Source organism: Neofelis nebulosa, chromosome 6, assembly GCF_028018385.1.
Source record: "Neofelis nebulosa isolate mNeoNeb1 chromosome 6, mNeoNeb1.pri, whole genome shotgun sequence".
Taxonomy (NCBI): domain Eukaryota; kingdom Metazoa; phylum Chordata; class Mammalia; order Carnivora; family Felidae; genus Neofelis; species Neofelis nebulosa.
This window is the reverse complement of record NC_080787.1, coordinates 131,626,238-131,648,182: the sequence shown is the minus strand read 5'-3', so window position 1 is coordinate 131,648,182 and position 21,945 is coordinate 131,626,238.

Genomic DNA, 21,945 nt, shown 5'->3' with positions numbered 1-21,945 from the left:
GTATATATAGACATTTTAGAAATCAGATACTGTACCAATAGTGAAATCGTTAAAGCTTACTTGACCTATCAACGTTTCCCTGAGCTGTTTCCTACCATATACCAATATTAACAAAGATCAGATAAATTGTCAGAATGAGACAATGTCATTCATGTATGAATTATTAAATAATAATGAATTTTTTTAAATAAAAATTCAAAATTTGAACCAGGAAACATGACTTTGCTCCTTGCTTTTTTTTCTTTTTCTTTCTTTTTTTTTTTCTTTTAACATAGATACCCTCCCCTGGATCTGCTTCACTTTTATTTTCATAATATTTCTGTCTTCAACCTCTCACCTGAGTGACATATCTGCAGAGCAAACTGTCACTGGACATCCATACTTGGGTTTCTCATTGGCTAAAATTCCACATGCCCAGGACATGGATAATATCTGCCCACCATCTTTTTTTCTGCAGCATGCTTGTGTACGTATCACACAAGATTACTCATATCCACATCTCACACTTCTTACCTAACTTCTGTTTCTCATTTCAGCAAGAGGCAATGCCATCCAGAGAAAGAAATATGCTATTCTTATTTCACTCTACTTCATCCTTACACTCCTCAATCAATTAACTACCAACTCCTGTAACCCAGTAACTGCAGTCCAAAGGCACATGGTTCATTAAGAGAGACAGACCACATAAGGGGCCGTAAAACAAACCTCAATAAGTTTAGAAGGATTGAAACCATTCAGAGTATCTTTTCTGACCACTATAAAGTAAAATGAGAAGTCAATTACATTTGACTGATAATCAAATTACAGTAAGATATTTGGAGAAAACCCAAATATTTGGAAATTAAGCAACAAACTTCTAAATAACTCATGGATAAAAGAATAAGTTACATGGGAAATAAAAAGCATTTGAACTGAATGATAATGAAAACACAACATATTGAATTGTGGGATATAGCTAAAGCAGCACATAAAGGGATATTTGTAATTTTTTAAGTTTTTATTTAAATTCTAGTTAGTTAACATGTAGTATAGTATTGGTTTCAGGAGTTACATATAACACGTAGTGCTCATCACAACAAGTTCCTTCCTTAATACCCATCAACCATTTAGCCTACCCCCTGCCCACCTCCCTTCCAGCAGCTTTCAGTTTGTTCTCTATAGTTAAAAGAGTTTTCTCTGGTTTGCTTCCCTCTCTCTTTTTTCCCCTTCCCCTATGTTCATCTGTTTTGTTTCTTAAATTCCACATAGGAGTGAAGTTATATGGTATTTGTCTTTCTCTGACTGACTTATTTCACTTAGCATAATACATTGTAGCTCCATCCACATCATTGCAAATGGTAAGATTTCATTCTTTCTGATGGTTGAGTAATAGTCCATTGTATATATGTATATGTATATATGCATATGTATGTGTACAAACACACACACACACACACACACACACACACACACACACACTATGTCTTCATCCATTCATCAGTTAGTTGATGGACATTTGTGCTCTTTCCATAATTTGTCTATTGTTGGTAATGCTGCTATAAACATCAGGGTGCCCATGCCCCTTCAAATTAGTATTTTTGTATCATTTGGGTGAATATCTAGTAGTGCAATTGCTGGGTCCTAGGGTAGTTCTATTTTTAACTTTTTTGAGGAATCTCCATAGTGTTTTCCAGAGTGGCTGCACCAGTTTGCATTCCCACCAGCAGTGTGAGAGGGTTCCCCTTTCTCCACATCCTCGCCAACATCTGTATTTCCTATGTGAATTTTAGCCATTTTAACAGCTGTGAGGTGACATCTCATTGTGGTTTTGATATTTGTAATTTTTAATGCTTACATTAGTAAATTCCATGAAAGTACATATTGTTTGCTGAGCATCCACATGTCCGGAACATAACATAGTAAGTCTTAAATAAATATGTATTTATGGAATCAACTTCTTTATACATCACTTGTTTTCTGACACTTTCTAACTATATTCTCTCATTCAACTCTTTCTTGTTTATCTCATTTACAAAATGTGTAAAAATAAAAAACTACAACATAAGACTCTCTCACTTCTGGGTTTGATTTTATACTTCCCGATCATGAGAGTAGTGATTTCTTTTCAAGTGTATTTAATCTTTTTTTTCCTTATGGAAGTATATTCATCTCGTTACAGAAAATTATTAACAAAAATTCCTGTTTAGCTTCATTTTCATTTCACCTGCATACATTGTATGAGAAGAATGTTTAAGATGCAAATAATACAATTTAGAGAATGGCAAAACTTATACTAGCTCTCCACAAACAGACAACTGAATAAACACACAAGTTTTAGTGATAGAATTATTCTTAGAAGAATACATCATATCAGCCTAAATTTCATCTACTATTGAAAAAGTATTTAAAACCCTAGATCCTATTTGTGAATTAATCACATCATTACTCTTTTTCTTTTTAGTCACATTGTCTTGATGTTTGACACTGATTGATTGTAATTTGTGCCTGCCAATTATGTATACCTTTGTCATTGGTTTTCTTTGTAATGTAGAGATCGAGTTTTACACAGATAATGGTCTCAATAACTCTTGATACATATTTACCCATTTGGCTTGATTTCAAAGTGCTTACCTATGCTCACCACTCTCCACTCCCTACGCCCAGCGAGAGGGATCATTTCTGGCTCATTCCCCCAATACCTAAAATAGCACTTTGTGCAACATTTCATAATTCAAGTAACTAAAAGAATGCCGGTAGCCTTAAGAAGAAAGAAAGAAAGAAAGAAAGAAAGAAAGAAAGAAAGAAAGAAAGAAAGAAAGAAAGAAAGAGAAAGAAAGAAAAGACAAAAAAAAAAAAAACCTGTTTAGTTTTAGCTAAACCTGTTTAGCTAGTATGGTTTCTGATGCAAAACTTGAGGAGATCATCACATCAGTCTGTGGCTCCAGCACTACTGAATCTCTAATGACAGATAGAGGAGGAAGGTGTCCAACACTGACCTGGCTCTAAGAAGCACTTGTGCTTCTCCTGACTTTAAAACTATTCCTCTCTTAAAGTTGAGAGATGCTGGCATACGCTACCCAGGACAGTACTTATGGATTAAAGGCTCACTTTGACATTTTGACAAATAAACATGCGTGCTAATTTCTCCGAGCAGCCACAGATGACTGATTATTTCATCAGGTACTCAATTTAAAATGATAAGTGGTGCCAAGCCAAAATTAATCAGCAATCTAAGTGACTGACATGTTGCTTAAAATCGAAGGCTCTGCCATGCAACTTTATATGCTTATCCAGTAGTCTCCCAATGCAAAAGGTGGTAGAGAAAGAAAATGTCATTTACTTGAAATACATTTTATTAGCTTGACACTAATAAAATGTAGTATAAAGCATTTTTAGAAAAACAAAAAAAAAGGATAATTTGATTACACACTGGTATTGATTATTTGAAAACAAAAACTAATGACTTTTTTTCACAAATCACTTTTCAAGCGATAAAGTACATCAAGCAAAAAGAAGATTAAGAACCAAAGAAACCACTATTTATCATAGATGCATAATTTTTTCAGCCTTTTCTTACCTAGGTATTAATCTGTTAGGATATCATTTTCTGAAGACAAAAAATTGGAGGAGAGAGTCCATCTGATATTCTACAAATTATTTTTTGTTTTTTTTAATTAGCAATTTATTTTCTATATCTTTTCCCAGTCTTTTATATAGCTCTGATTCTTTATATGGTATTTTGTATTTCATTCATTCTGATTCCAGCTTCTTGTTACAATGGTACAGTAAAGACTTATGCACATGAATCAAAGCACTCTTAGTGCACGAGGGATTAAGGTTGGGAAATTCAAAGATAATTAAATAAAGACTTAAAAGAAATGGTATGTAAGAATATTAATTCTTGAATATGCATGCATATGAATGTACTACTTTTTGATACTCTTTAATTGTGCCAACACTAATTATATTACCACACCATCTTCTTTTGCAGAAGCCACTATTCTTTTGCATTCAGTTTTTTGTAAAAAAATCATGCGAGAATTTAAGCACATTTAAAGTGTCTTTAACTGCAGGATAATTTTAGATTTTTTTCTTTTGCATGCAATCTGACATATACGTTTTAATGCGTTGTTTTTGGTTATGTTTTTGGTTTTCAGATCGTCCTAAAACTTTCAAAAACTTGTTTTTAACAGAAACAAGTGCATCCCTTTTTTTCTGGTGTGTTTTATTTCTGGTGTGTATAATATTTAATAAAATTACATAGTTACAAGTTCTGCTGAGGTACTAGGTTTGGGAACAAACACAACTAATTGAGTAAACTTCAAATTCATTGGTGTGAACAGGATATCCGAGTGTACTAGAAAGCAGCTGGGTCATCAACATGTGGCAAGGCATGGTTTCAAGTGGTTTATAAATGAGAAAGTGTCAGCTAACCTGGTATATTAGCTAAGTGGAGGTCAGTTAGAATTTCAACCTCTCGTTTTTACATGCTGTTTTGTATGACAAAAGGTTGAATTAGGGGTTCAAAGAGTTTGAAAATTTAAGTTTTCCATAGATATCACCAGTTTTTTCCCTCAAAGTATCTATGCTTCCATCAAAACTATAGGAGTTTCCATTTTCCATAGATTTATAAATGCTGGGTATTATCACACCACCTGGGTGGCTCAGTCAGTTAAGCGATCGACTTTGGCTCAGGTCATGATCTCACAGCTCGTGAGTTCAAGTCCCATGTCGGGCTCTGTGCTGACAGCTTTGAATCCTGTTTCTCCCCTTTCTCTTTGCCTCTCCTCTGCTCGCACTCTGTATTCTCTCTCTCTCTCTCTCTCTCTCTCTCAAAAAAAAAAAATAAACATTAAAAAAAATGCTGGGTATTATCCATCTTGCTAATCATCTCTATACAATGGATAAAAATTATACTGTGTTTAATTTGCATTTCTTTGATTTTAAGCAAGATTGGAAGTATTTTTTAAAAGTTTACTTTTATTTTTAATTTTTTAAATTTTTTTAATTTAAATTTTAATTTTTAAAATTTACATCCAAATTAGTTAGCATATAGTGCAACAATGATTTCAGGAGTAGATTCCTTAGTGCCCCTTACCCATTTAGCCCATCCCCCCTCCCACAACCCCTCCCATAACCTTCAGTTTGTTCTCCATATTTATGAGTCTCTTCTGTTTTGCCCCCCTCCCTGTTTTTATATTATTTTGTTTCCCTTCCCTTATGTTCATCTGTTTTGTCTCTTAAAGCCCTCATATGAGTGAAGTCATGTGATTTTTGTCTTTCTCTGACTGACTAATTTCACTTAGCATAATACCCTCCAGTTCCACCCACGTAGTTGCAAATGGCAAGATTTCATTCTTTTTGATTGCCAAGTAATACTCCATTGTATATACCACATCTTCTTTATCCATTCATCCATTGATAGACATTTGGGCTCTTTCCATACTTTGCTATTGTCGATAGTGCTGCTATAAACATGGGGGTGCATGTGTCCCTTGGAAACAGCACACCTGTATCCCGTGGATAAATGCCTAGTAGTGTAATTGCTGGGTCGTAGGGTAGTTCTATTTTTAGTTTTTTGGGGAACCTCCATACTGTTTTCCAGAGTGGCTGCACCAGCTTGCATTCCCACCAACAATGCAAAAGAGATCCTCTTTCTCTGCATCGTTGCCAACATCCGTTGTTGCCTGAGTTGTTAATGTTAGCCATTCTGACAGGTGTAAGGTGGTATCTCATTGTGGTTTTGATTTGTGTTTGCTTGATGATGAGTGATGTTGAGCATTTTTTCATGTGTAAGTTGGCCATCTGGATGTCTTCTTTGGAGAAGTGTCTATTCATGTATTTTGCCCATTTCTTCACTGGATTATTTGTTTTTTGGGTGTTGAGTTTGATAAGTTCTTTATTGATTTTGGATACTAACCCTTTATCTGAAATGTCATTTACAAATATCTTTTCCCATTCTGTTGGTTGCCTCTTAGTTTTGCTGATTGTTTCCTTTGGTGTGCAGAAGCTTTTTCTTTTGATGATGTCCCAGTAGTTCATTTCTGCTTTTGTTTCCCTTTCCTCCGGAGACGTATTGAGTAAGAAGTTGCTGCAACCGAGGTCAAAGAGGTTTTTGCCTGCTTTCTCCTTGAGAATTTTGATGGCTTCCTGTGTTACTTTTATTTTTCTGTATGCTGTAAGAAAGTGGTCCAGGTTCATTCTTCTGCATGTTGCTGTCCAGTTTTCCCAGCACCACTTGCTGAAGAGACTGTCTTTATTCCATTGGATATTCTTTCCTGCTTTGTCAAAGATTAGTTGGCCATATGTTTGTGGGTCCATTTCTGGGTTTTCTGTTCTGTTCCACTGATCTGAGTGTCTGTTCTTGTGCCAGTACCATACTGTCTTGATGATTACAGCTTTGTGGTATAGCTTGAAGTCTGGGATCGTGATGCCTCCTGCTTTGTTTTTCTTTTTCCAGATTGCTTTGGCTATTCAGGGTCTTTTCTGGTTCCATACAAATTTTAGGATTATTTGTTCTAGCTCTGTGAAGAATGCTGGTGTTATTTTGATAGGGATTGCATTGAATATGTAGATTGCTGTGGGTAGTATTGACATTTTAACAATGTTTGTTCTTCCTATCCAGGAGCATGGAATCTTTTTTCACTTTTGTGTTTTCTTCAATTTCTCTCATAAGCTTTCTATAGTTTTCAGCATATAGATTTTTCACCTCTTTGATTAGATTTATTCCTAGGTATTTTATGGTTTTTTTGTGCAACTATAAATGGGATCGAATCCTTGATTTCTCTTTCTTTTGCTTCATTGTTGGTGAATAGGAATGCAACCTATTTCTGTGCATTGATTTTATATCCTGCAACTTTGATGAATTCATGAATCAGTTCTAGAAGTTTTTTTGGTGGAGTCTTTTGGATTTTCCATATAGAGTATCATATCATCTGTGAAGAGTGAAAGTTTGACCTCCTCCTGGCCGATTTGGATGCCTTTTATTTCTTTGTGTGGTCTGATTGAAGAAGCTAAGACTTCCAATACTATGTTGAGTAACAGTGGCGAGAGTGGACATCCCTGTCTTGTTCCTGACCTTAGGGGGAAGGCTGTCAGTTTTTCTCCATTGAGGATGATATTAGCGTTGGGTTGTTCATATATGGCTTTTATGATCTCGAGGTATGCTCCTTCTATCCCTGCTTTCTTGAGGGTTTTTATCAAGAAAGGATGCTGTATTTTGTCAAATGCTTTCTCTGCGTCTATTGAGAGGATCATATGGTTCTTGTCCTTTCTTTTATTGATGTGATGAATCACATTAATTGTTTTGCAGATATTGAACCAGCCCTGCATCTCAGGTATAAATCCTACTTGGTCGTGGTGAATAATTTTTTTAATGTATTGTTGGAGCCTGTTGGCTAGTATATTGCTGAGAATTTTTGCATCCATGTTCATCAGGGAAATTGGTCTATAGTTCTCCTTTTTAGTGGGGTCTCTGTCTGGTTTTGGAATCAAGGTAATGCTGCTTTATAGAAAGAGCTTGGAATTTTTCCTTCCATTTCTATTTTTTGGAACAGCTTCAAGAGAATAGGTGTTAACTCTTCCTTAAATGTTTGGTAGAAATCCCCTGGAAAGCCATCTGGTCCTAGACTCTTGTTTTTTGGCAGATTTTTGATAACTAATTTGATTTCCTTACCGGTTATGGGTCTGTTCAAATTTTCTATTTCTTCCTGTTTCTATTTCAAGTTTTGGTAGCGTATATGTTTCTAGGAATTTGTCCATTTCTTCCAGATTGCCCATTTTATTGGCATATAATTGCTCATAATAGTCTCTTATTATTGTTTTTATTTCTGCTGTGTTGGTTGTGATCTCTCCTCTTTCATTCTTGATTTTATTTATTTGGGTCCTTTCCTTTTTCTTTTTGATCAAACTGGCTAGTGGTTTGTCAATTTTGTTAATTCAAAGAACCAGCTTCTGGTTTCATTGATCTGTTCTACTGTTTTTTTTTTTGGTTACAATAGCATTAATTTCTTCTCTAATCTTTATTATTTCCTGTCTTCTGCTGGTTTGGGGTTTTATTTGCTGTTTTTTTTCCAGCTCCTTAAGGAGTAAGATTAGGTTGTGTATCTGAGATCTTTCTCCCTTCTTTAGGAAGGCCTGGATTGCTATATACTTTCCTCTTATGACTGCCTTTGCTGCGTCCCAGAGGTCTTGGGTTGTGGTGTTATCATTCTCATTGACTTCCATATACTTTTTAATTTCCTCTTTAACTGCTTGGTTGGCCCATTCATTCTTTAGTAGGATGTTCTTCTGTCTCCAAGTATTTGTTACCTTTCCAAATTTTTTCTTGTGGTTGATTTCGAGTTTCATGGTATTGTGGTCTGAAAATATGCATGGTATTATCTCGATCTTTTGTACTTACTTAGGGCTGATTTGTGTCCCAGTATATGGTCTATTCTGGAGAACATTCCATGTGCGCTGGAGAAGAAGGTATATTCTGCTGCTTTAGGGTGAAATGTTCTGAATATATCTGTTAAGTCCATCTGGTCCAGTGTGTCATTCAAAGCCATCGTTTCCTTGTTGATTTCTTGATTTGATGATCTATCCATGGCTGTGAGTGGGGTGTTCAAGTCTCCTACTATTATTATTATCAATGAGTTTCTTTATGTTTGTGATTAATTGATTTATATATTTGGGTGCTCTCACATTTGGCGTATAAATGTTTACAATTGTTAGGTCTTCTTTGTGGGTAGACCCCTTGATTATATGATATAATACCCTTCTGCATCTCTTGACACAGTCTTTATTTAAAACTTTTTTTTAATGTTTATTTTTTTTTATTTTTTAAAAAAAATTTTTTTTTCAACGTTTTTTATTTATTTTTGGGACAGAGAGAGACAGAGCATGAACGGGGGAGGGGCAGAGAAAAAGGGAGACACAGAATGGGAAACAGGCTCCAGGCTCTGAGCCATCAGCCCAGAGCCTGACGCGGGGCTCGAACTCACGGACCGCGAGATCGTGACCTGGCTGAAGTCGGACGCTTAACCGACTGCGCCACCCAGGCGCCCCTTAATGTTTATTTTTGACAGAGAGAGAGACAGAACATGAGTGGGTGAGGGGCAGAGAGAGGGAGACACAGAATCGAAAGCAGGCTCCAGGCTCCGAGAAGTCAGCACAGAGCCTGACACGGGGCTTGAACTCATAGACCATGAGATCATGACCTGAGCCGAAGTCGGATGCTCAACTGACTGAGCCACCCAGGCTCCCCGATACAGTCTTTATTTTAAAGTCTGGATTGTCTGATAGAAGTATGGCTACTCTGGCTTTCTTTTGTTGATTATTAGCATGATAGATGGTTCTTCATCCGTTATTTTCAATCAGAAGGTGTCTTTAGGTCTAAAGTGGGTCTCTGTAAACACCATTTAGATGGATCTTGTTTTCTTATCCATTCTGTTACCCTATGTCTTTTGATTGGAGCATTATGTCCATTAATGTTTAGAGTGAGTACTGAAAGATATGAATTTATTGCCATTATGATGCTTGTGGAGTTGGAATTTCTGGTGGTGTTCTCTGGTCCTTTCCAATCTTTGTTGCTTTTGGTATTTATTTATTTGTTTATTTATTTATTTATTTATTTATTTATTTCTATTTCGTCTTTTCTCCGCTCAGAGAGTCCCCCTTAAAATTTCTTGTAGGGCTGGCTTAATGGTCACAAACTCCTTTAATTTTTGTTTGTCTGGGAAACTTTTTATCTCTCCTTCTACTTTGAATGACAGCCTTGCTGGATAAAGAATTCTTGGCTGCATATGTTTCTGATTCATCACATTGAATATATCCTGCCACTCCTTTCTGGCCTGCCAAGTTTTTGTGGATAGGTCTGCTGCAAACCTCATCTGTCTTCCCTTGTAGGTTAGGAACTTTTTTCCCTTGCTGCTTTCATGATTCTCTCCTTCCCTAGTATTTTGTGAATTTGACCATGATATGCCTTGTTGATGGTCGGTGTTTGTTGAATCTGACGGGGTTCCGCTGTGCTTCCTGAATTTTGATGTCTGTGTCTTTCCCCAGGTTAGGAAAGTTTTCCTCTATAATTTGCTCACATAACCCTTCTGGCCCTATTTCTCTCTCTTCCTCTTCTGGGACCCCTATGGTTCTGATGTTGTTCCTTTTTAATGAGTCACTGATTTCTCTAATTCTTTTTTTTTTTTTTTTTTTTAAATTTTTTTTTTTTTTTTTTTTTTAACATTTATTTATCTTTGAGATAGAGAGAGACAGAGCATGAACGGGGGAGGGTCAGAGAGAGAGGGAGACACAGAATCTGAAACAGGCTCCAGGCTCTGAGCAGTCAGCACAGAGCCCGATGCGGGGCTCGAACTCACATACCGCGAGATCGTGACCTGAGCCGAAGTCGGACGCTTAACCAACTGAGCCACCCAGGCGCCCCTGATTTCTCTAATTCTTAAATTGTGCTCTTTTGCCTTAATCTCCCTCTTTTTTTTCTGCTTCTTTATTCTCCATAAGTTTGTCTTCTATATTGCTGATTCTCTGTTCTGCCTCATCCATCCTTGCCACCACTGCATCCATCCGTGATTGCAGCTCAGTTATAGCATTTTTTTATTTCATTCTGGCTATTTTTTACTTCTTTTTTTCTGCAGAAAGGGATTCTAATCTATTTTCAACTCCAGCTAGTATTCTTATTATCATGATTCTAACTTCTGGTTCAGATATCTTGCTCATATCTGTGTTGGTTAAATCCCTGGTTATCGTTTCTTCATGCTCTTTCTTTTGGGGTGAATTCCGCGATTTTGTCATTTTGAAGGGTGAAAAGGAATTAATGAGGTAGAAAAATTAAAATTAAAATAAAAAAATATTAAAATTAAAAAATTAAACACACACACAAATTGAATAAATGATGCTAGATCCTAGGTGTGTTTGGTCTGGGTGTTGGAAGTGGTTTGACAGATTAGAGAAAAAAAAGGGGGGGGGAGAAAAAAAAAGGAATCATTTGAGAATTTGAAAAAAATGAATACACTGAAGTACACTAAAATGAGGGGATGGGAGTAAAATAGAATTTGAAATAAGATACACAAAAGTAAAGAATATAGTAGAAAAAATTTAAAGAAAAATATTTTTAATAAAATTAAAAATAATTATGAATGTTTTCTTTTTCTGTGTTCAAGAAAAAGAAAAGAAATGAAAAAGAGACAAAAGATTAAAAAAAGAAAAAAAGGAAGTAGTTTGAGAATTTCAAAAAGTGAATACACTGTAGTAGACTAAAATAAAATAATGGAAGTAAAATATAATTTGAAAAAACTTACATAAAAGCAAAAAATATAGTAAAAAATTAAAGAAAAATATTTTTAATAGAAATTAAAAGTAAAAATGAAGTTTTTCTCTTTCTGCACTCAAGAAAAAGAAAAGAAACAAAAAAGAGAAAAAAAGAAAAAGAAAAAAAGGAAATCATTTGAAAATTTGAAAAGGTGAATACACTGAAGTAGACTAAAATAAAATGATGGAAGTAAAATAGAATTTGAAAAAATTTACACAAAAGTGAAAAATATAGTAATAAAAGTTAAAGAAAAATATTTGTAATAAAAATTGAAAATAAAAATGAATTTTTTCTCTTTCTGTATTCAAGAAAAAGAAGTGTAAAAGAGAAAAAAAAAAGAGAGAATTGAATAGATGGACCTGCTAACAGATTGAAGTAGGACTGAAATTGGGGCGCCTGGGTGGCGCAGTCGGTTAAGCGTCCGACTTCAGCCAGGTCACGATCTCGCGGTCCGTGAGTTCGAGCCCCGCGTCAGGCTCTGGGCTGATGGCTCGGAGCCTGGAACCTGTTTCCGATTCTGTGTCTCCCTCTCTCTCTGCCCCTCCCCCGTTCATGCTCTGTCTCTCTCTGTCCCAAAAATAAATAAAAAAAACGTTGAAAAAAAAAAATTAGAATTATGAAGTAGGACTGAAATTACTTCATTTTCCCCTAGAAGTCAGTCTATGTAGCACTTTATAGTCCATAAACTACGCCGGTGGTGAGACTTATGTTCTTGAAGAACGAAGTTGGCCCAGTTGGGTGGGGCTTAGTGTAATGGCTCCTCTCTCCACTAGATGGCGCTGCTAGCCTACTGGGCTGGAGTATTGGGGCACTTGTAGGTGCATATGCGCATGCGCGGGAGCAGGGAAAATGGCGTCACCCGGTCTCCAGTATGGGAACTCTGTTCTCTCTGATCACCAATCGCGCACCCTCTGTCTTCGGCTCTCATCCACTCCCGGCTTTTTCACTCTCCGTGAACAGGCCCCAGGCAGTACCTCTCTCCCGAGTTTTGTGTCAGATGCGGCTGTTTTCCCCAGCCCTTTACTTCTGAAGGACTGCGGCTTTGACCCGTTCTGCCCCTCTGTGGGAAGGTCTCACCGAGCATTGGCCAAATGAGCAATGACTGAATGTCAGCTGCACCCAGGAATACTTGCTCGGCCCTGCTGCTGCCGTTGCCCCGAGGCTATGGCCAGGTGCCAGCCCGCCCCAGAAAAAGTTAGCGAGATAGTGTAGCAGCAGCTTTTCAGGGATTGTGGAAAATCACAACACACATCTGGCACCAGGCTTCACCTCTAACCACCTTGTTCCAGCACCAGCGAATGTGGCCGTTTTCTGGGGACTGCTGGGACCAGGTGGCTTCAACAATCTCTACCAAGTGTCCTTCCAGCAGTGGAGCCGCTTTTCCCTGTTTGGCCCGAGAACGTCCCGGACCCCACTCTATTCCTGGGGATTTGCCCTTCCCACCAGAGCACCGCCAGGTATGGAGCTGCGGAGTTGCAGCCTTTGCGCTCCCCTTGTTACAGTCTTAATAGAATTTAAACCCTCTCCTTTCTCCCTTTTTAGTTTAGGCCCTGCAGCTGTTTCCAATTTTCCACTTTCTCTCCAGCTGCTTTTGGGTCCTCTCTCTGCTCGCAAAAGCACCTCCCTTCCTGCACCTTCTAGCTCCCCAAGTTCACCTCTTGGTGCTGCGTACCTGCTGAATTCTGTGGTTCAGGTTGTGCAGATTGTTGTGTTAATCCTCCAATCAGTTTTCTAGGTGTGTAGGATGGTTTAGTGTTGGTCTGGCTGTATTTCATGGATGCGAGACAGAGAAAAAACTTCCATGCTGTTCTGCCATCTTGGCTCCTCCCTAAATGTTTATTTTTGAGAGAGAGAGAGAGCCGCGTGCGTGCGTGCACACACGTGGGTGGGAGAGGGGCAGAGAGAGAGAGAGAGAGAGAGAGACACAAAATCCAAAGCAGGCTCCAGGCTCTGAGCTGTCAACGCAGAGTCCAACGCCAGACTCGAACCCACAAATTGTGAGATAATGACCTGAACCCAAGTCTGATGCTTAACCAACTGAGCCACCCAGGCACCCCAGATTAGAAATATTTTTACATTATTTTCTGTGAACTGCTAATTTATATATTTTTCTCATTATTATGCTATTATATTAGGCTTATTTTTTCATAGGAATTTTATATATTTCTTTTTATATATTAAAGCCTAGTTCACCCCCAAATATGCTGAAGTAATTAGTCTAGGGTAGCATAATTTTTAAAATGTCTCAAGATGATACTAATATACAGCCACAAATGAAGGTCAGTGGTTCAGCTTTATTTGTAGCTTTATGGATAATACCTTTTACATTATAGAAGGTTTTGTTATATGGTACACTTGTTAGCGTCTCTCTGTTTTTCACTCATAATCAATATTTTATGCAGAACTGAGTATCTTTTTCCAACTTATTTATAATGTCTTTCATTCTACAAAAAATAAGTTTTTTTTTATTTTTAAAAAAAAATTTTTTTTTCAACGTTTTTTATTTATTTTTGGGACAGAGAGAGACAGAGCATGAACGGGGGAGGGGCAGAGAGAGAGGGAGACACAGAATCGGAAACAGGCTCCAGGCTCCGAGCCATCAGCCCAGAGCCTGACGCGGGGCTCGAACTCACGGAGCGTGAGATCGTGACCTGGCTGAAGTCGGACGCTTAACCGACTGCGCCACCCAGGCGCCCCTACAAAAAATAAATTTTAGTATTGTCAAGATTATCAATCATTTTCTCTTTGTCATCAGATTGAAATATAGTATTTGTATTGTCCTGAAAGTAGATACAAGCGTCCTGGGTCAGGGTCAAATTACTTATTGCTTGTCTACAGTAATAACTCTGCTGAGTCTACCACACTCCAGTTACCCCTCTCTGGGGTGACTCCATGAAGGCCTGATGTCAATCTACCTAAACTGGTGTCTACTCCATGGGCAAGGAACCACAAAGTAAGAATCTAGCAGTTTAGCCAGAAAAAGTACAGCTGTCTCTTAACCCCTCCCCTGCGAGACAAAGAGAAACTCCATCTCCCGAGTGTAAATGAATTTTCCTTTGAACCCATAGAGAAGGATCCTTGGTTTTTTGCCCTTTAGAATGTAAATAAACATCTCCAGGGAGAAGCTAAGACTAGTTTCTCTGAGTTTACAACCCATAGGTTGGCTCCATGGTGCTGGGTGTCATCCCTTTCTTGAAATGTGAACCTATGACTCAAGGGAGGGAAATCTCTGGAGTTTTCACTGACTATTCAGTCATAATTTAACTTACATACCTTGTGTTTTAGTCCAGAAGTTCTACTTGTGCAGAAACAAAAAAATAATTTCTCTACAGTCCCATACTATGGTTGATACTTTTGTAACCCCCTTAAGTAATCTTTTCTTATGCCAAAGGCATAAAGATAATCTCAATTCTTTTAAAAATTTAGTCTGTGTTTTATATTTGAAGCTTTAGGCTGTCTGGAATTTACTTTTGTGTCTAGTATGAAGTAAGAAATTAATTTTATTTTTTTCCATGTGGACAATCTACTGTACCATTCCAGTTTATTATTAATAATTCCTTCTTCATCGATTTTCAATTCTATATCTCAAATATAGCAAACTACAGCTTTAAAAAAATTTTTTTAAGTTATTTTGAGACAGGCAGAGACAGCACAAACGGGGGGGGGGGGGGTAGAGAGGGAGGGAGAGAGAGAGAATGCCAGTCAGGTTCTGCACTGTAAACGTAGAGCCTGATGCATGGCTTGAACTCACAAAACCGTGAGATCATGACCTGAGCTGAAACAGAGAGTCTGATGCTAAACCAACTGAGCCACCCAGGTGCCCCAAGCTTACATCTGTATCAATAATACACTATTTCATTTACCAAGGCTCAATGATAAATTTTGATTAATGCAAGCTTTCTTTTCCTACCCTCTCTCCTCTCTTTTCTTTCTTCCTTCTTTCCTCCCTCCCTTTTTCTTTCTTTCTTTCTTTCTTTCTTTCTTTCTTTCTTTCTTTCTTTCTTTCTTTCTTTCTTTCTTTCTTTTTCTTCTCTCTCCCCCGTCTTTTTACTTTTTAATTTTTTTCTTCTCTTCTTCTCTTCCATCATTGCCATACTTGTCCTCCTTTTCCTCCTTCTCCTCTCCCCCTCCTCCCCCTCCTCCTCCTCCTTCTTCTTTTTTCTCTTCTGCCTTCTTCCTTCTTCTTCTTCACCATTCTTAAAACTTTCAAATTTCCTACAAATTTTGGGGTAAGCTTAATACATTCCATAAATAAACTCTTTGGAATTTGATTAGAATTGCGTAGAACTGATAGATGAAATTGTGAAGAACTGCAATCTTTACCAAATCAAAATGTTTTCATCTATGAACCTGACTACTGTGTTGGAAGTGGACTCTGGGAAGGAGGGGCAGAGAAGGAGGGTGGCAATGATATAATCACATATACCAGCTAAGAGGTTACTGGAGTAATAATGTAAACAAGAAAGATACTGGCCCCTTACACCAAAGTGGTAGCGACAGAGGTGTTAAGAGGTGGTAATGTTTTGAATATATTTTTTAAAATTGTTAACAGGATTTCATGATTGATTGGATACGATATTTGAGAGAAAGAAAAGAGTAAAAGAGGGCCTCGATATTTTTGCCGAAACAGCAGGAATGATGGAGTTTATATCAATTAAGAAGAAAGTTGGTAGAGCCAGATTTGGGGGAAGAATTTCAAGAATTCATTTTGGAGTACACTCAGTTTGAGATATTAATGAGGAAAACTGGGAAGAGGTCTGGACCAGTAATACAAATTAATACTTTATTAATACTTTATCATCAGCTTGCAGAGGGCATTTAAAGGCATGGAAGTGGATGGGATCACCAAGAGTTTGAATGGAGAACAAAACAAGATCAAAGACTAATTTCTGGAAATTTTCAATATTAAGAAATTGGAAGAAAAGAGGAGAAATCAGCAAACATGTGCAAACAGCTATGAAAGAATAAATAAAAGGATGTGGAATGTGCTGGAAGTAACAAAAAGACAAATCAAGAAGGAAGTCACAATTTTTGTGCAAGTACCACTGACAGGTCAAATAAGATGACAGCTAGAAAATAATCACAGGATTTAACAATGTAGAAGTCACGGCATCATCGACATGAGCAGTTTTGGTGGCGTGTTGGGATGAAAATCTGAGGGGTATGGGTTTAAGAGAGAATGAGAAGAGAGAAAATGGATAAAGCCAGTCTAGACAATTTCTTTCTATATGTTTTGTTGCCAACATGAGTAGGGAGGTTAGGTGATACCAAGTGGGGAAAATGAGATCAAGAGGAAAAATATGGAGGAGAAATAAGAAAATGCTTATTGTTTAAGGGAATAATCCAGCAATTAAAACATTAAAAGGAATTCCAATGTTTTACAACTTCAAGAAAATCAGAAATATTACTCCAGCAATGTTTGTTTTTGTTTTTGTTTTTGTTTTTGTTGTTTTCTTTCCAAAATGTGCTTCCTCTAGCCCAGATTCACTCACTTCCCTGGTACAATCTCTGCTTGAACCTCTCATTTGCTAATCAATCAAAGCCTTGGCCTCCTTTCCAGAGTCTAGCCCATCCTCTCCCATCTGCCTTGGACCTTGAGAAGGCTCATTCTTTCCAACAGCCTAGATCTTTCTCTGATCTAGAACCTATATCAGAAATGACTAGAAACTTGGCTTCAAGGACTCCTCTAGGAAGTGAATGTCAGGGTCAGGGGTGAACAGAAGGTAAAGCTGAGGGTAAGTCAGACGATATCCTTATTCAATAATTTATTTTCTTATTGCTGCTGTTTGTTTGGGGCCATGTTGGTTTCAGGCTGCAACCCAGGGGAAATGTAATTGGGAAAAGACTTTTCCCTTGAAAACTGGATCAGTGCTGAACTAGTTGCAAATGCAGAGCCACAGGAGTATTAAATACTCTGAGGGTTTTTTTTACTACCTTACTTATCATGAATGTTGAGATTTAAAACCTATTAAATCACAACAACCTATCTCAATGAGGTTTTGTACATTTTTTTTTGGCATTTGTAAAATAATTTTTTTCTGAAGCTACAATAATAATAAAAATCTTTGCTTATTTAGGTGGTATGTCTATTGTTCCATATATTTATATTTTCTATCTAAAAAAATTGCTTACTTTGCAGCATTAGGTACAATTACTACATTGTAGTAGTACTACTACTACATAATCACATAATTATGATCCTAATCTTTAATACTTGATTCACAATATTTTGAAATTTTCATAGCATTAAAATAACACTGCAGGTCAAAGATATACTTCTATGGGATAATTTATCTGGATAGTTTGCAAATATTGCACATATTCTTATCCCTCTTATTTGAAGTTAGAAGAAAACTTTAGACACCAAAAGATAAGCAGTTATCAGAAAAATTCTGTTGACTCTGAAAATACCATTTGACATTTTCTATTAAGTTTTGGGAGTGGAAAGGAATGTTTCCTTTACATTTGATTTATTTGTATAAGACTGAACATAGTAAGTGATTTAAAAACTCTTCTTGACTTCTCTTTCTGGTCCAATATTTAAGGAGCTTGGGAATCATCACTTCCATCCTCAAAACAAGGTAAAAGTTGAATAAACCAAAAATCAATAACTAGTCTGAAATCCATCAGAAAATTAAAATAACAAAGCCCCCCAAACTGGAAAGATAGGCAGATAAAGAGAATCACTGCTTATGGGGAGCAGAAGCCAGGGTGGAAGCCTGGCAGGAATGCTTAAAGAGCAATAGACTGATTGCTGGAAGCTGGGTGTGGACTACTTTGGGAGATAAAAGCTCATGGGGGGCTGGGTGTTTTGGGGGGAGTTGAGTGAGGGCCTGCATTTTCTAAATTTTACCTCCAGGAACCCCATCTGGTTCTTAGGGTGAAGATCAGAGGAAAATCCCCTCATGCTTCTGGCAGAAGAACAGGAAAAGTAACCAGTTTCAAATACGTCCAGAACACTCTGGTCTCCATAACAAAGGCCTTCCATCAAGGGACACTATTTCACAAGAGATTTAATCTGGGTTTTAACAGACCCTAACCAATCTGAGGAAAGGAAAATGCCGACTCTGGCCCTCTAGCCTTTCCATTTCACCAAGTGGGGAAAAACAAACCTGAGAAGAACTTGTGAAGATCACAGCCCAGGGACATAGGATCCCAAAAGCCTAAGACTTAACATTGGATTATAGATAGAATGCCTTCCCTCCCCAACACTGTCCCACCATGAGAATATGGTTCCTATATAACATCAAGGTGTTACAGCTGAAAGAACCACAAGGCTCAGAACCTATGTAGGAGGTGTCTGAAAAGAAACCCAAAGACAATAGAGGCAACAAAAACAAAGTAATTAGATGGAAGTTGGCCTCAAAGTCCACAACTAATGAAACAGTAAACACAACCGCACTCTTAGCTATAAACATAAAGCCTCACATTAAATGCCTTATCTCAGTTCTTTTCACCTGACACATCATATCTGACTTTCCGCAAAAATCGTAAGTCATGCTAAAAGGCAAAAAGCACAACCTCAAGAGATAAAACAAGCATCAAAACCAGACTCAGGTGTGGTAGAAATTTTGGAAATATCAAACTGGGAATTTAAAGTAACTGTTATTAATAAGCTAAGGGCTGAAATGTAAAAATGAGCAACATGGAAGAACAGAAGGACAATGTCAGGAGAGAAATAAAACTCAAAAGAAAGAATAAAAAAATGCTAGAAATCAAATTTCCTAACAGAAATAAAGAATACCTTCTACAGACTCATCAGTGCAATAGACATGACGTAGTTTGCTGAGAGTTTGCATCATGAATAAGTGTAGGATATTGTAAAATGCTTTCTCTGCATTTATTAATATGATTATATGATTTCTCTTGTTTAGCCTGTTTATACAGTGGATTGCATTGATTTTTGCAATCAATTTGGATTAATTGATTTTTGAATGTTGAACCAGTCTTGAATACCTAAAATAAATCTCACTTGGTTTTATATATGGTTGGATTCAACGTGTTAATGCTTTCTTGAGAATTTCTCAGTTTATGTTCATGAGAGATATTGGTCTCCAACATTCCTTTATTATGATGTTTTTGCCTATTTTGTATGAAGATAGTTCTGCACTCATAGAAAGAATTAAGGAGTACTTTCTCTGCTTCTATTTTCCGAAACAGATTGTGGAGAATTGGTATCATTCTACTTAAATATTTGATAGAGTTAACCAGTGAACCCACTGGTACAAATAAGCAAATGGAAAGATGCTTAACATCATACGTCAGTAGGCAATTGCAAATTAAAACAAGATAACATTACACCCATTAAATGGCAAAAATCAAAAACACTGATGATGCCAAAGGCTTATGGAGACGTGGGCTAACAATTCTCATTCATTTTTGGTTGGAACACACAATGGTACAGTCACCTTGGAAGAGAGCTTGAAAGTTGCTTAGAAAACTAAACATAACCTCGCCATACAATCCCACAACTGTGCTCTGTGGTATTTAGTTGAAAACTTATGTCTACACCAAACTTGCACACAAATGTTTATTATAGTGTTTTGTCTGTAATTACCAAAACTTAGAAGTAACCAAAATATCCTTCCGTAGGTCAATGGATAAACCATGGTGCATCCATTTAATGGACTATTTTTCAGTGATAAAAAAAAAAAAATGAGCTGTGAAGACACAGAGGATCTTTAAATGAATATTACTAAGTGAAAGAAGCCAGCCTGAAAGGTTGCATACTGTGTGATTCCAACCATATGACTTTCTAGACAAAGCAAAACTGTGGAGAAAGTAAAAAGATCAGTGGTTGCCAGGGGTTAGGGAGAAGGATGAATAAGTGAAGTCTAAGAGATTTTTAGGGCTGTGAAACCTTACTGTATAGTACTGTAATGATGAATAGATGATATTATGCATTCACAGAGTGCAGTCTAAGGTAAACTATGGACTTAGTCAATACTAATGTCTAAATATTTGTCCATCAATTGTAACAAATGTATCACACCAATGCAAGATGTTAATAAAAGAAGAAACTGTGGAGGGTGGGGGGAAGAAAAGAGACTATACAGAAACTGTACTTTCTGCTCAATGCTTTTATAAACCTAAAACTGCTCTAAAGATAAAGTCTATTTAATTTTAAACAGTTCATCTTTACTGTTTTGTTGTTATCTTGAATAAGCTTTAATTTCATGAAGAGAATTAATAAAAGAAATAGTATTGTTGCTTAAAAAAATATCAGACAGCGTGTGGTAAGGTGTAGAATAACTCTATAGTCCTGTACTTAAAAGAAATGATTGCTCCTTTAACATCACTTAAATGACAAAAAGCTGCTGATGTGGAAGAGAAGAAATTATTTTGTTAGTTGTTAGCCTACCTGAAGGTATGATTTTCTACATAGCTGCAGTTTCTTAGAATACTTCATAGTTAATATTGGTCAAAGAAGCAGTGAAAATTTCACTTGACTTCTGCTTTCATTTTGTAGAACTCAAGTGATTATAAGAGACATGTAATGACAGAGCAAATGATGATTAGCATTTGAGATACAAAAGATAGCTTTTTGTTCATTTTTGTTGCTAGATAAAAAATGAATGAAGGGCACATAAATTTAGTCAAATTAATCAGAATCTTATTGAATAACTATATCACATAACCATTTCAGAGTTTGATTTATTTTAGATTACCAGACACTTGATAAATGACAAGAATTTTAAGTATACTTGGCTAAGTTCTGTCATTTGATTGGGAAAATAGAAAAATGAAATCACATATTAAATTATATCAGATTTTATGGTAATCATTTGAACTGTAATATAATTCTAATTGGTTTACCAGTGAATTTTTTCAGGTTCTTATTTCTGGCATTTTTGATGATCAATTTCAATTTGCTTTCATGTATTTTATTTCTCCTTCCATCATCTGTCTTTTAATATTGTGAAACTTGGTAATAATATATTCATTTGAATTTTATGAGCCCAGTAAATGTCCTTTTATGATGCCTTTTTCATTTAGAGAGAAAAAGGCATTCCTAGCCTCAGAAGGTTATTTCTTTAAGCTTTTTATAAAAGCTAGTCAAATTGGTTCAACTGTCCTGACCTCTTCAGTTTTAGTCAGTTTTCCATTTTACTGTTGCAAGTAAAAGTACATCTCAAGTTTTTAGTAGCTATCAAAATTGAAGTACCGAAGATAAAAATTGGGGGGAAAAACCCCAGCATGCTATGAAAACAAATTCCATAAAAGACATTATAGTATCATTGCAATTATATTATCCCCTTTGGACATAAAAGAGTAAGAAAATTTTTATTTTGTGACCGACTACCCTGAAGTTTGTACTATAACACTGTTATCCTCAAAATATTTTCACATATTTTACACATTAATAGTAATAGCCACTATCACCTGAGCACTTTATATGAGATACCACCAAGCTAAATGTATTAGCGAAGGAAGATTCAGTTCAAGAAGAGAATAGTAATGGTTTTAGCACAGAGCAAGTGCTTGGTAAAAGTCAGCTACTCTTATTACCCTTCTTATACCATTATTTTTTTTTCTTTTTCTAATCTGAGATCTCTCAATTTTCTTCCTAAATTGAGATTTAATTTATGTGCAGTGAAGTGCATAAATGCACAGTCTAAATGTACAGTTCAATGAGTCTTGAAAAATGATTATATCCATGT